Raw genomic sequence first — 12,240 nt, forward strand, 5'->3', positions numbered from 1 at the left:
TTCATCTTTGCCCTCAATCTTCAGTAAGTCAGCTATATTTGTCAATGCACTGTGGGCACATTCCTTATGTGAGAAAATAAAGGAGAGTTTCTTTTCTGATTTAGTACGTTGCTACAAAGAAGCAGAGCATGGAGGCAGACATGCTCCTTGTACCCTTTCTATTTCCAAGAAAGTCACAAAAATACAGGGGATACTTTGGATATCCATACACCATGGAATCTGGCATTAAAGTGAAATATCTCAGGGAGCCAGGAGATCTCGAGCTAGTTATAACAGCACTACAGGCCCGGTTCACATATTGGTGCACCAGTGAGGTCCCTTGGCCTGGCCTGCACCCTCTCGCAATCTGGGACCCCTTGCGGGATGTAGGAGGCCCAGTGCACAGATTCGGCCCCATCCCCGCAGGCCAGGCTGAGGGTCCCCACCAGTGCACGAATCTGTGCACAGGGCCTCCAGTATGCATGTAAGATCTTTGGTTAATCTCTTCCCACCCCCCACCTCCCTTCCCTCTGAGATTCATCAGTCTGTTCCATGTTTCCATGCCTGTGCGTTGAGTGTCTGCCCCTGGTGGTCATTGTGCATCATAGCTACTAGTTGGATGGTTGGACACTTAGCATATTAGCCTTTTATATATATGAGTATAGATATACCCAAGGTTTTATTTATTTTTTTTGTTTTTAATCAGGATAAGGAATGTGGGTATTTAAGAAAGTTCTTTGTTGCATTTATTGACATCCGTGAGTCTAGTCCCCAAATTGAGAAAGTTAACTTGGTCGTGTGGGATCTAGTTCTTTTCTTTTGAATTTTTCCATTCTCTTACGCTATTCATCATTCCCTCTCATTTCACATGAAGAGACAGCAGCCCAGATTTGCACAACCCTAATGTGGTCAGTGGAGGAGCCAGGAGTTCTTGCCACCAATTTCATTCCTACTTCTGGGGTCTTAGATAACCCATATAGTGTAGGAATTTCTTTTCAGCTCAAGGAAAAATGTTACCAAATGTTCTTGTGAATGGGATATGCATGGGTAACTTGTGCCATCAATGGGGTGGCATTGTGGAAAGAAAGGGAGCTTTATCAGCAATAGTGCTAAGGCTTAGAAAAGCAATGAGGGTAGGATGCTGGGAAATGCAAGGCTTCTGCTCCAGGTTTTTCCAGATGGTTGTGCCCTCTTCTAATATCAGCTGCTATTATAAGGATGATAAAATGGAAAAATAAATATTTGTGCAATGACTGGGAAAAGCCAATTAGTTTTGTACCAATGAGAAATAATGCAGAACTCTGCATATCTTATAATAAATTGGCTCTCTCCACATATATTTTAAAATTCACATATATACTGTCCCAAATGTACTTATAAATTTAAATGACAGTAGAATAAAATTATTCTGCAAGTTTTAGTGAAAGAAGTAAGCAATACTTTTCTGTATTTTGAGAAGAAAAAATAAAATAGAATCTAGATGCATAATAATTTAACTAGTAAATGTCAGAGTTAATGAAGCATTGATAATGAAGCTATTTTCTTTCCTTGTGCTCTTGCAGGGAAACTGACTCCTCTACCTACTGGAACAAGAAGATTTGATGGCTGTGGCCACCTTTCTATAATTCCTCCAAGAATCAGCACATACTATTCCTCATGTCTTGTTTACCAGCAGTTGAACAGGCTAAAGTCCACAGAAGTTGCTTTACTTTGAGATAAAAGGCAAAGTAGAAAGCAAAATGCCCTCTGAGACATTGCTCATCCCAACAATTGGCACATCAACCCATTCTCCCAAGCCTTGATGGAATTCCTAGTGCTAGTGGCTAAGCTCAACGCTCTTGCTAAGTAAGCTCTTAGTGATTTAGACAGACACAATTCCTGCTCTCTGAGAATTTATAATCTAAGAGAGAATTGCTTTGAAAAGCAATTCATTTGATACTGGCTGACATACCACAGTAATCACAAACTAGCAAACATATGACAGTACTGACAACATATTTATACTGGAAGTATACAACATTAATTCACAAAGAGAATAGCCCTGGTTATCCTTAGTGCCAACACTAGAAATCAGAAACTCCTAACTTAGTCCCTTGGATTATTAAATCTGACTCTGTCAATCAAAAACAATATCACATATCACACATTATCATATACTCTATCATGGCTTTAAAAAGACAATCTTACTCTCCAGAGCCTGAAATTACAGATATGAGAACTTATAACATTGTTCTGAATAGCTAGGCAACTTAAAATGAAACATTTACTTTGTCATATGAATCTAAATATTTTCCTGTTGCTCAGAGAAATGTCACAAGAAGGCGAATCTTTTCTGGCTTAGTCTAATAGTCTTTTCTGCTTCCACAATGCAACAGCTTGCATGATCGTCTCCTTTCTCTTGCTGTCGTTTTCCCCATTCAAGGGAGCACAGATATAGCTAAGACATGTCTTTTATCAGTGAAATTTTAAGCTTAATATGCTTGCCAGCTCCAAATGTTTTTGTTAATTTTTTTTAAGGTAGAAAAGTCCACCTTTTATAGCTTTTTCTCCATCTTAGTTGACTTGACAACTAGATCTGAAAGTCCTTTGTGATTTTTTTCATATTTAATCAGGCAGAACTGCCTATCTGATTATAGGCTGGTTTTATAGATGAAGTATTAATATACATATCCTTTATTTATTAAGTAATTGTTATTATCTTTACATGTGAAATTAATTTTATATAAATTATTACATTTCAACTTTATAACAATCTATAAGAAAAATCTAATTATCCAATTTTACAGATAGGAAAATAGGTTCAGAAAGATTATGATAACCCAGCTAATGAGTAGAGTGATATCCAAATCTTCATGAGTTCAAAAAGTTTACTCTGAATCACTATGTAATAGCGTCTCACCAGTGTGCTCCATCCATCCATCCATCCATCCATCCATCCATTCATCCATCCACCCATCCATCCATCCATCCATCCATCCATTCATCCATCACCTATCTATCCAATCATTCATTCGTTCATTCACTAATTTCTAAAAATTATTTATTCACCCATAATATGCCATATACTCTATACTAAGAAGAGGAGATACAACAGTGTGAAATAGTAATGCCCTTGCCCACCAAGAGCTTCCAGTCTTGTAGGAGTAGATGAGAAGGCAGAAGGAGAGTTCCTGGGAAAGGAGGCAGTATTGGCAAGGTGTCAGGGGGCCATTTGCAGTTATGGAAACTTACACGTTTGAGTGCCCATTTCAAAAACCAGGCAAGCAGTTCAATGGAAACTATCTACAACCAATTACACATCATCCTGCTCTCTGGACCTCTCCTCTGGTTTTTGCTGATTACATTAAGGCCACTTATTACATTATCAGGTGTTCATTTTAGATTAAAAAAACACACCTCTTAAGTCTATTTAAGATATAAAACCTAGGACAAAGAAGTCTCAGGTAGAAATTCTCAGGGGAAAATTATTGGAAAGTCACACTTCTAATTAGTCTTCTCACATTACTTAGTGTCTAAGTTAAATTACTTTTTTTTGGTAGCCTTCCCATTTCCCCTCATCTACTGAATAATATGTTGTGTGTTTGTAAATACTATGCTCAAGAGTCATAACTGAAACTCTCTGTGAAAGAGATCTTCAATGTGGAGTGACAAGGATGATTTTGCCCTTAGGGTGTTGGGAGAGGTATTATTTCTTGTATATGGTCATTACTTCAATATTAGACTAAGCCAGAAGAGATGGACCTTCTTGTGGCATTTATCTGAAAGACAGGAAAATATTTGGATTCATATGACAAAGCAAAAGTTTCATTTTAAGTTGCCTAGCTTCTAAGAACAGTGTTATAAGCTCTGGTATCTGTAATTTAAGGCTCTAGAGCAGTGGTTCTCAACTTTCCTAATGCCATGACCCTTTAATACAGTTCCTCATGTTGTGGTGACCCCCAATTTCATTGTTACAAATTGAACATAATTAAAGCATACTGATTAATTACAAAAATAATATGTAATTATATATGTGTTTTCCGATGGTCTTAGGTGACCCCTGTGACAGGGTCATTTGACCCCCAAAGGGGTCACAGCCCACAGGTTGAGAACCGCTGCTCTAGAGAGTAAGATTTTCTTTTTAAAGCCATGATAAAGTATAAGATAATGTGTGATATGTGATATTGTTTTTGATGGATAGAGTCAGATTTAATAATCCAAGGGGCTGGGGTAGGAGTTTCTAGTGTTGGCATTGAAGATAACTGCTGATGATATTCACTTAGTGAATGAATGCTGTATACTTCCAGAATAAATATGTTGGCAGTACTGTGACATGTTTGCTAGTTTGTGATTACTATGGTATGTCACCCGGTACCAATTTACATTATAAATTCTCAGGGAGTAGGAATTGTGTGTCTAAATCACTAGAGCTGACCTAACATGAACTTTCGAGTTTAGCCAGTAGCACTAGGAATTCCATCAAGGCTTGGGAAGAGAGGATGGGTTGATGGGCCAATTGTTGGGTTGAGCAATGTCTCAGAAGACATCTTGCTTTCTACTTTCCCTTTTATCTCAAAGTAAAGCAACTTCTGTGGACTTTAGCCTGGTCAATTGCTGGTAAACAAGACATGAAGTGAAAGATGGGATAGTATGTGCTGATTCTGGGAGGAATTATAGAAAGGTAGCCACAGCCATCAAATCTTGTCCTAGTAGGTGGGGATGTTTATTATGGGGGAGGCTATGCATGACTGGGGGGCTGGGGTATATTAGAAATCTCTGTACCCACTCAATTTTTTATGAACCTAAAACTGTTGTAGAAAAGAAAGTCTATTGATAATTAAGAAATGACAAGTAAGTAATTAACTGTTGACAGGCTTATAAGTCATTCCAAACTACACATTAAATTGTACTGTTAAAAAAAGTGTGTGTGTGTGTGTGTGTGTGTGTGTGTGTGTGTGTATGCACAAAGAACTCCGTGAAGGTATTCAGGATAGTCTTAAAATTGATTCATTCACTGGGTGTTAACCTAGGTAGGACTTATTATCTACTTCCTTGAATTTTAGAGATATTCTGCTGTGCATATATGTTATTTTTTTAAATTAAAAAGATGTTAAAAATGTTTATTTAGGTGGTGTTTATCTTATGATACATTTTATTATTTTATCTGTAAATGACTTGTCAGTATTTAATGTATTTAACCATATTAAATCTTGGGAAGTGTTTTGCTGCCTCTGAAGGATGAGGGGGGATTATTTTACTCATGAGAGTCTTGTGAAGTGGCTGAATACTGTCATTCAAATTTTTCTAGTTAGGAAATTGGGGCATAAAGAAGCAAACTTATTCATTGACACACTGGAAATTAGAAAAAGGGATGGAATCAGAACTTGCAGCCCCTGATTTTACCAATTGGCTGCATTTAGCATGACACAGTATGGTCAATTGAGCAGTCCTATCAGTTAAAATGGTTGGGCTGGATTCAGGTATCAAATAAGCTAGTCTTTAAATATATGTATTTTATTGCTCACAGAGAGGAAGGGAGAGAAAGAGAGAGAGAGAGAAACATCAATGACGAGAGAGAATCATTGATTGGCTGCCTCCTGAATGCCTCCCATTGGGAATAGAGCCCACAGCATGGGCATGTGCCCTGACCAGGAATCGAACCATGCATGACCTCCTGGTTACCTAGGTGGATGAGCCATGAACCACTGAGCCATGTCAGCTGTGCTCAAAGAAGCTAGTCTTAGGTGAAATGACCTCTGAGATAGTTTGAAACAGAAAAATACCATATTGTCTAAGCCACTGGGTAGAAATTAAATAACCATATCTACCTGGTAAAGAGTTAGAATTAGAGGTAAATGACCAGGTGGATTAGAATGGAATGCCCAAAGGCCTCTAATCTGTCCAGTCAACAGTGGAAAACATGTATTTGAGCAGACAATGAATCCAATGTATTGAAACCTTAGAATTAATCAGTAAACCTCACTTTAGCTGAGGCCCCATCTTTATTAAAAGTTAAGAAGAAATGATTATGTAGCTTAAAGCAGATTATAAAGAACTATTCCTCAGTTACTGACAGTAACTCCATCATCATGATGAGTCTAAGAAATGATGGCAACTTAGTATTCATTGGGACATTACAATAATCATAGACTCAAATTCTCTTTGTGTTTCCTTCAATAGAAAATGGCTAAGGGGCACCTGAGTTTACAATTTAACAGCTTTCTTTGAAACTAACTTGTGACTAGGAAGTGCAGGTTATGCCAAAATCCTATTCTTACCAACTTCTATCAAAAACTACTCAAACTGTTATTTGTCCTATGGATTTTTGTTGCATAGACAGTACTTAAAATAGGACATTGTTATTATCTGTGTCTTGGATATTACTTTTTTGGGATATTACTTTTGTTAGCAATTTAATCTGAATATTTATCATGTTAAAAAAAAACACCTTTTATTCTTGAATAATGAAGTATCACAATTCTGGTGAAGGCTCAGAGAAAAATCCTTAGATTACCAAGGGTCAAGGGGAATATTATCCTAGGCACATAAGCTTTAAAAAAATCTGTTGCAAACATATTTTCATGTATTTGCTTGTTATAATTAAATAACTATTCTCTTCTCTTCTGGAGTTAGCTGACTGGGAGGAAAACGGAAGCTCCCGCCATCTCACTAACCTATATCTGGGTGGTAGAGTGGAGAGTTTAGGGATATAAAAAGTATGATAATGCCTCACATGTTTGCATTGGATACAGATTCAAAGAACTCATCCTCTGTTGGTGGGGGTGAGATTTACTACAATTGGATTAGCAGCATGTAGACCTGGGGACTCACTGGAAGCCAATTCACTAATACCAGAAGAAGAGATGAATTGGTTGCAATGCCTTGTGGTGCTTCCAAGCAGAGAGCCCAGCTGCTTTGATGCATTTTGTGGGTTTGACATGAAAAGCAATAGCTCAGTCTTTCAGGGGAAAGCTTCCAGGCAGCTTTTGTCTTGTCTCCTGGACTATCTCCTGAGAGGCAGTCTTGTCAGGCTCGAATCAAACAAATCCAGGCTTCAAGATTCAGAGAAGGGACTTGCTGTGAAAATCCTCCTCCTGAGAGGAAATATGGGTGCCTCAAGGCCTTTCACTAAAGGAAAGTAAACGTACTGATGGAAATTAAATGGTGCCATTGCAGATAATGACAAGAGGACTCTCTCTTTCTTTTTTAAATTCAGGAATCCAGTGCTTTAGTTTTTGGTGATGCTCTGTGCATTTGCAGATCAAGGACATGAACTATTTGAAAGTAGATTTTTGTTTCTGTTTCTTATTCCAATGCCTTAAAAATCATGGCTTAGGTTCTTGGAACCCTATTTTGCTTGGCAATGTAAATAAAACAGAGACATATACAGCAGAATACTGCTTTGGAGTTTGCAAGACACAAGCATATCTGGCTCAGAGGGTGCATTTAAGGTTTAGTTAGTTCAAGTTTGCAGAGTTCTTGGAAAATGAGGTTTAGAACACGGAGACTAATCAATCTAATATATACTTCATAAACATTTTAAGTACCCAGCCCTAATATTTTTCCCTCACCAAAAAACTGTGAGTTTATTTTCATATTATTTATTTGCATCTATCAGGCTTAATAAAATCTTTCTTTTATTGTTTTAGTATCAATATTTTATCACGTCTTTCTTTTTTCAACAAATACAAATTATATTTGCACTGGAACATTTCTACAGCTTAATCTCTTTAAAAATCAAAGTGGCAAAAAAAAGAGTTATATAGTGCCAATTTATCAAAAAGAAAATAAAATTCAGATGACTTTCATTTCATTTTCAAGTAGAGTATGAAATATCAGGGAATGCTTTATGTTTTATACATGTTGACTTTAGATTAAAATGAAATTTTCATAGTGTTCTTTAAAATACAATCCAATTAAATTTCCAATGTCTTTGTTTTCAAGTTCCTGGATGGAACTTTTGAAAAACCTCACACTGTAATAATAACCATAAAACCACCTTCATAAGGAAATGCTACCCAACTTAGAAATAGGATCTTTATAGTCTGTGTGGGAATACACACATACAGAATCTTTAGCAGGTAATTACACTGATTGAGTTTGCATTTCCTCTCCTGTTATGCCAGTTAACGCGGACACATTTTGAATAGAACTCTACTGCTAAGCAGATGGTATGAAGCAGGAACAAATCTACTATTTTAGAAAGTTGATCCCAAAGTGAGGTACCTACCCATTTCATATGGCTGATGGCAGGTTAAAAATCCCCAGGCCTTTCAATAACCTCTACTTCCTTGTTGGATCCTTCTATCCTTGTGTAATTCTTAGTCTTCTGCCAAGACCGGGCCAATTTCTCAGGGACAGCCAAAACATTTTACTTAGACAAGGCTAAGTCCATAGCAACTCACTTGTATATAAAATGGGTTACATGCCAGATAACTATGCTAAGCACTTTTATACACATCACCTCTCGTACTGTTCACAAGAACTCTCTAAGATGGGTTCTACTAATGCACCCATTTTACAGATGAGAAACTGAAAACCACTGAGGTCAGGTAACTTGTTCAAGGTCACACATGTAAGGCAGTGTTCAAACCAGAACTAAAACTAAGTCTAATTTGAAAGCCCATGTGCATATGCACTAAGCCACCTCACTATATTCTCTATCTCTCCCCACACACAAGAAAGAGCCAAACAGGATGAAAAATCCTCATTATTTAGAAACAAGCACATTTTCATGTCTCTTTTTAAAGGAGAGTTCCATGCAAACAAATATTTCATGTTTCTGAAATATGAGTTTAAATTTTGTGAATGCAAATCATAAAAGCTCGGTACTTTAATGTCTAGGGATGATTAGTGATTTTTGTACAAATACACACATCCTTCCTGCAAGTGAAATATCAAACAAGCTAAGACACTCATGTAACTTATTTCTGCACAGGGCTACTGTTTGTAAAATCCTGTTAAGAAACTGTTGCTGACAATAGCTAGCACTGGAGAGCCCAACTAGTGCTGGGTTGTGCCAGGGATGAGCTGTTCTTGCGGCTGACAGAATATTTATTCCCAGAGGAAACTGTTATAAATTGCATTTTGCCCCTTCAGTTGCTACAGGCTTGTGATGGAGAGTGGGCGGAAAGGACACCCTGTAATTCAGGATGGGTTGGAAGCTGGTTGCCTAGGAAACTGGGATGAACAGCACAATGCCAAGCCAAACCGACTGTGAACAAGAGAGGGGATGTGTTTTTTTGATCTGTGTTGCTTTCCAAATACAAACTTTGTGGCTCTTGTGGAGTCTGATTAGGGCCATGGCCCTTGGTTGGCAGTGCATGCCAAAGCGGGCCAGAGGTGAGTCAGGGAGGATGGGATAATTTTCATAAACATTGTGCTGACAATACACGGGGGAGAGGTGGACAATGGCGTCGTGAAAATGAGCTTGTGAGAGGATAAGGTGATCAACAGATGAATATTTTACATAATGTAGCATGCAGGCAATCCTTGATCGTCACTGATCTACATCTAAATTTACTGCAGCAAAACTTGCATTTTTTTAAATATAAAAGTTTATTTGCCATCATCCCTTATTCCCTAACATTTATGTTACTTACATCAGAAGTTTTGATTTATAGTAAAGTAGTTATCTTCAAGAGTAGCACTTGGAAATTCACAAACCTGGATGAAAATAGTACCTAGTTTCCCAATACTTTAAAATATGCACATTTATTTTTTCTTTTTAAATGTATCCCACATGTATACATATACATTTACTAGAGGCCCGGTGCACAAAAATTTGTGCACTGGGGTGGGGGGGGGGGCGTCCCTCAGATGGCCTGTGCCCTCTCGAAGTCTGGGACCCCTCAGGGGATGACCACCTGCTGGCTTAGGCCTGCTCCCGGGGGGATTGGGACTAAGCTGGCAATCAGACATCCCTCTGGCAGCCCGGCAGCCCTTGGGGGATGTCTACTTGCCAGCGGGGAGCAAACCTAAGCTGCAGTCAGACATCCTTAGCGCTGCTGAGGAGGCTGGAGAGGCTCCCACCACTGCCGGGGTCCAGCCCCAGCGGGTCCAGGGGTCCCCAAAGGTGTGGATGGAGTCGGCGAAGAAGGAATGACACGGAGACAGCGTTCAGTTGATCAGCAGCCTAGCCAGGATCTCCAACCAGGATCTCCAGCCAAGTTCTGGTCTGGATCTCCAGAGAGGTTCTGCTTAGGATCTCCAGCCAGGTTCAGTAGCCATGTTCCCTCGCTAGGTTCTCCAGCCAGGTTCTGTAGCCATGTTCCCTCGCTAGGTTCTCCAGCCAGGTTCTGCCCAGATTCTCCAGCCAGGTTCAGTCACCAGGTTCTAGTCAGGTTCTCTTGCCAATTTCTGTAGTCAGGTTCAGTCCAGGATCTTTTGCCATGTTCTCTCGCTAGGTTCTGTCTCTAGTTTCTGAGGCCAGTTTCTGTCCAGGATCTTTTGCCATGTTCTCTCCAGCGAAGTTCTTCTGTCTCTAGAGAACGTTCTGTGTAGGTTCTGTGCCAATTTCTGTCTCTCTTTCTGTCTCTAGAGAACATTCTCTGTAGGTTCTGTGCCTAGGTTCTGTCTCTCTCTCTGTCTCTTGCTGTCTTGTTACATCTGTATTTATACCAGTTGATTCAATCCTATCAATCTCTATTACAAAGGTTAGGGTGTTTCTTATCTCCATTCCAGGGAGTAAAGATTATGTAGCTTAAGCATGATTGTTCGTAGTTAAAGTGATTAATTACCCGCCTGGCACTTAGTTGAGGGGTTTTATTCCCTCCCTAACTTCAGGGGAAAATCCCTACTTGGGGAAACAACCTTTCTCAGAGAGGAGACCTTGGCTAAAACACACAGTGCCAAGAAGGTGAGCAAACATATCAAGAACAGTATGCCATATATGCCAGGTCCTTTGAAACAGCAAGGATGGACCGGCTCCCGGCACACCACCACCTCTGTACTGGCAGCCATCAGCCTGGCTTGTGGCTGAGCAGAGCTCTCCCATGTGGGAGCGCACTGACCACCAGAGGGCAGCTCCTGCATTGAGCGTCTGCCCCCTAGTGGTCAGTGTGTGTCATAGTGACCAGTCATTCCCAGTCTTTCTGCTGTTAGGGTCAGTTTGCATATTACCCTTTTATTATATAGGATAGAGGCCTAGTGCAGGGGTGAGGGCCAGCTCGTTTGCCCTGAAGGGTGTCCTGGATCAGGGTTGGGTCCCGCTTGGGTGCCTGGCCAGCCTGGGTGAGGGGTTGATGGCTGTTTGCAGCTGGCCACACCCCCTTTAGGGTGGGGGTCCTCACTGGGGAGCCTGGCCAGTCTGGGTGAGGGGGTGAGGGTCATTTTCAGGCTGGCCTGCGACTGAAGTTTCCATCCTTTCCCTTTTTTCTTTTCTTTTTTTATTCTGGGATTTATTTACCTTCTATAATAGAAACTTTGTTGCCGTCACTGGAGCTAAGAGCCGGCTCCTGCTCGCTCCAGCTCTGAGGCCACGGCCTGCTGAAAGCAGGTATCTGAGGTTTGTTTAGCTTCTATAATTGAAACTTTGTTGCTTTCGGAGCTCAGAGCCAGGCCGCGGCAGGCGGGAAACCTTGGCTTCCTCCATCACTGGAGCAAGCAAGCCTCCTGCTTGGTTCAGCTGTGTGGCTGCTGGCCGCCATCTTGTTGGTGGTTAATTTGCATATGGCCCTTATTACCTAATGGGAAGCGTAGCAAAGGTACGGTCAATTACCCTTTTTGTCTTTTATTAGATAGAATTGGTGTGTACACATGTGTAAATATATATTTAAGTCCAATGGAATGAAATTGCTTATTATAGGCTATGCTGGTACTAAAAAATTGCAATTTTATATAGTTCAACTTACACATAAATAAGAGAGATGAAAGAATACATTTTGGGGGCACAATATTTTATATTCTTGTCTTTTTTACTTGGATCCCCATGCCCTCTTTCTCTATCTCCACCTTATCCTGTCCCAGTCAGTCTTACCTGACCCTTCTCATTGATCCTCCTTCTCTCCTTGTATCAATAAGCAACTCATTTTAACAACATAGTATGTATCTCTATCCTCGCAGAATCACACACAAATGTAAATATTCCTGTGCATCCATACACAGGCTAGTGACAAAACTGTTCAAATCTCAAACTTCCACATTATTTGTTTTCTGTTGATATTTATAGCCAAATATTCTCTTTCCTACATATGAATATTGCTTTTCTTCCTTGCACTTATCCTTAATGGATTTCAACCCAATTTTAAGCAGTTTCCTCCATTTTTGACATTCATTCACTTG

The sequence above is a fragment of the Myotis nattereri genome (genome assembly GCF_964212035.1).
Source record: "Myotis nattereri genome assembly, chromosome: 17".
Classification (NCBI taxonomy): Eukaryota; Metazoa; Chordata; class Mammalia; order Chiroptera; family Vespertilionidae; genus Myotis; species Myotis nattereri.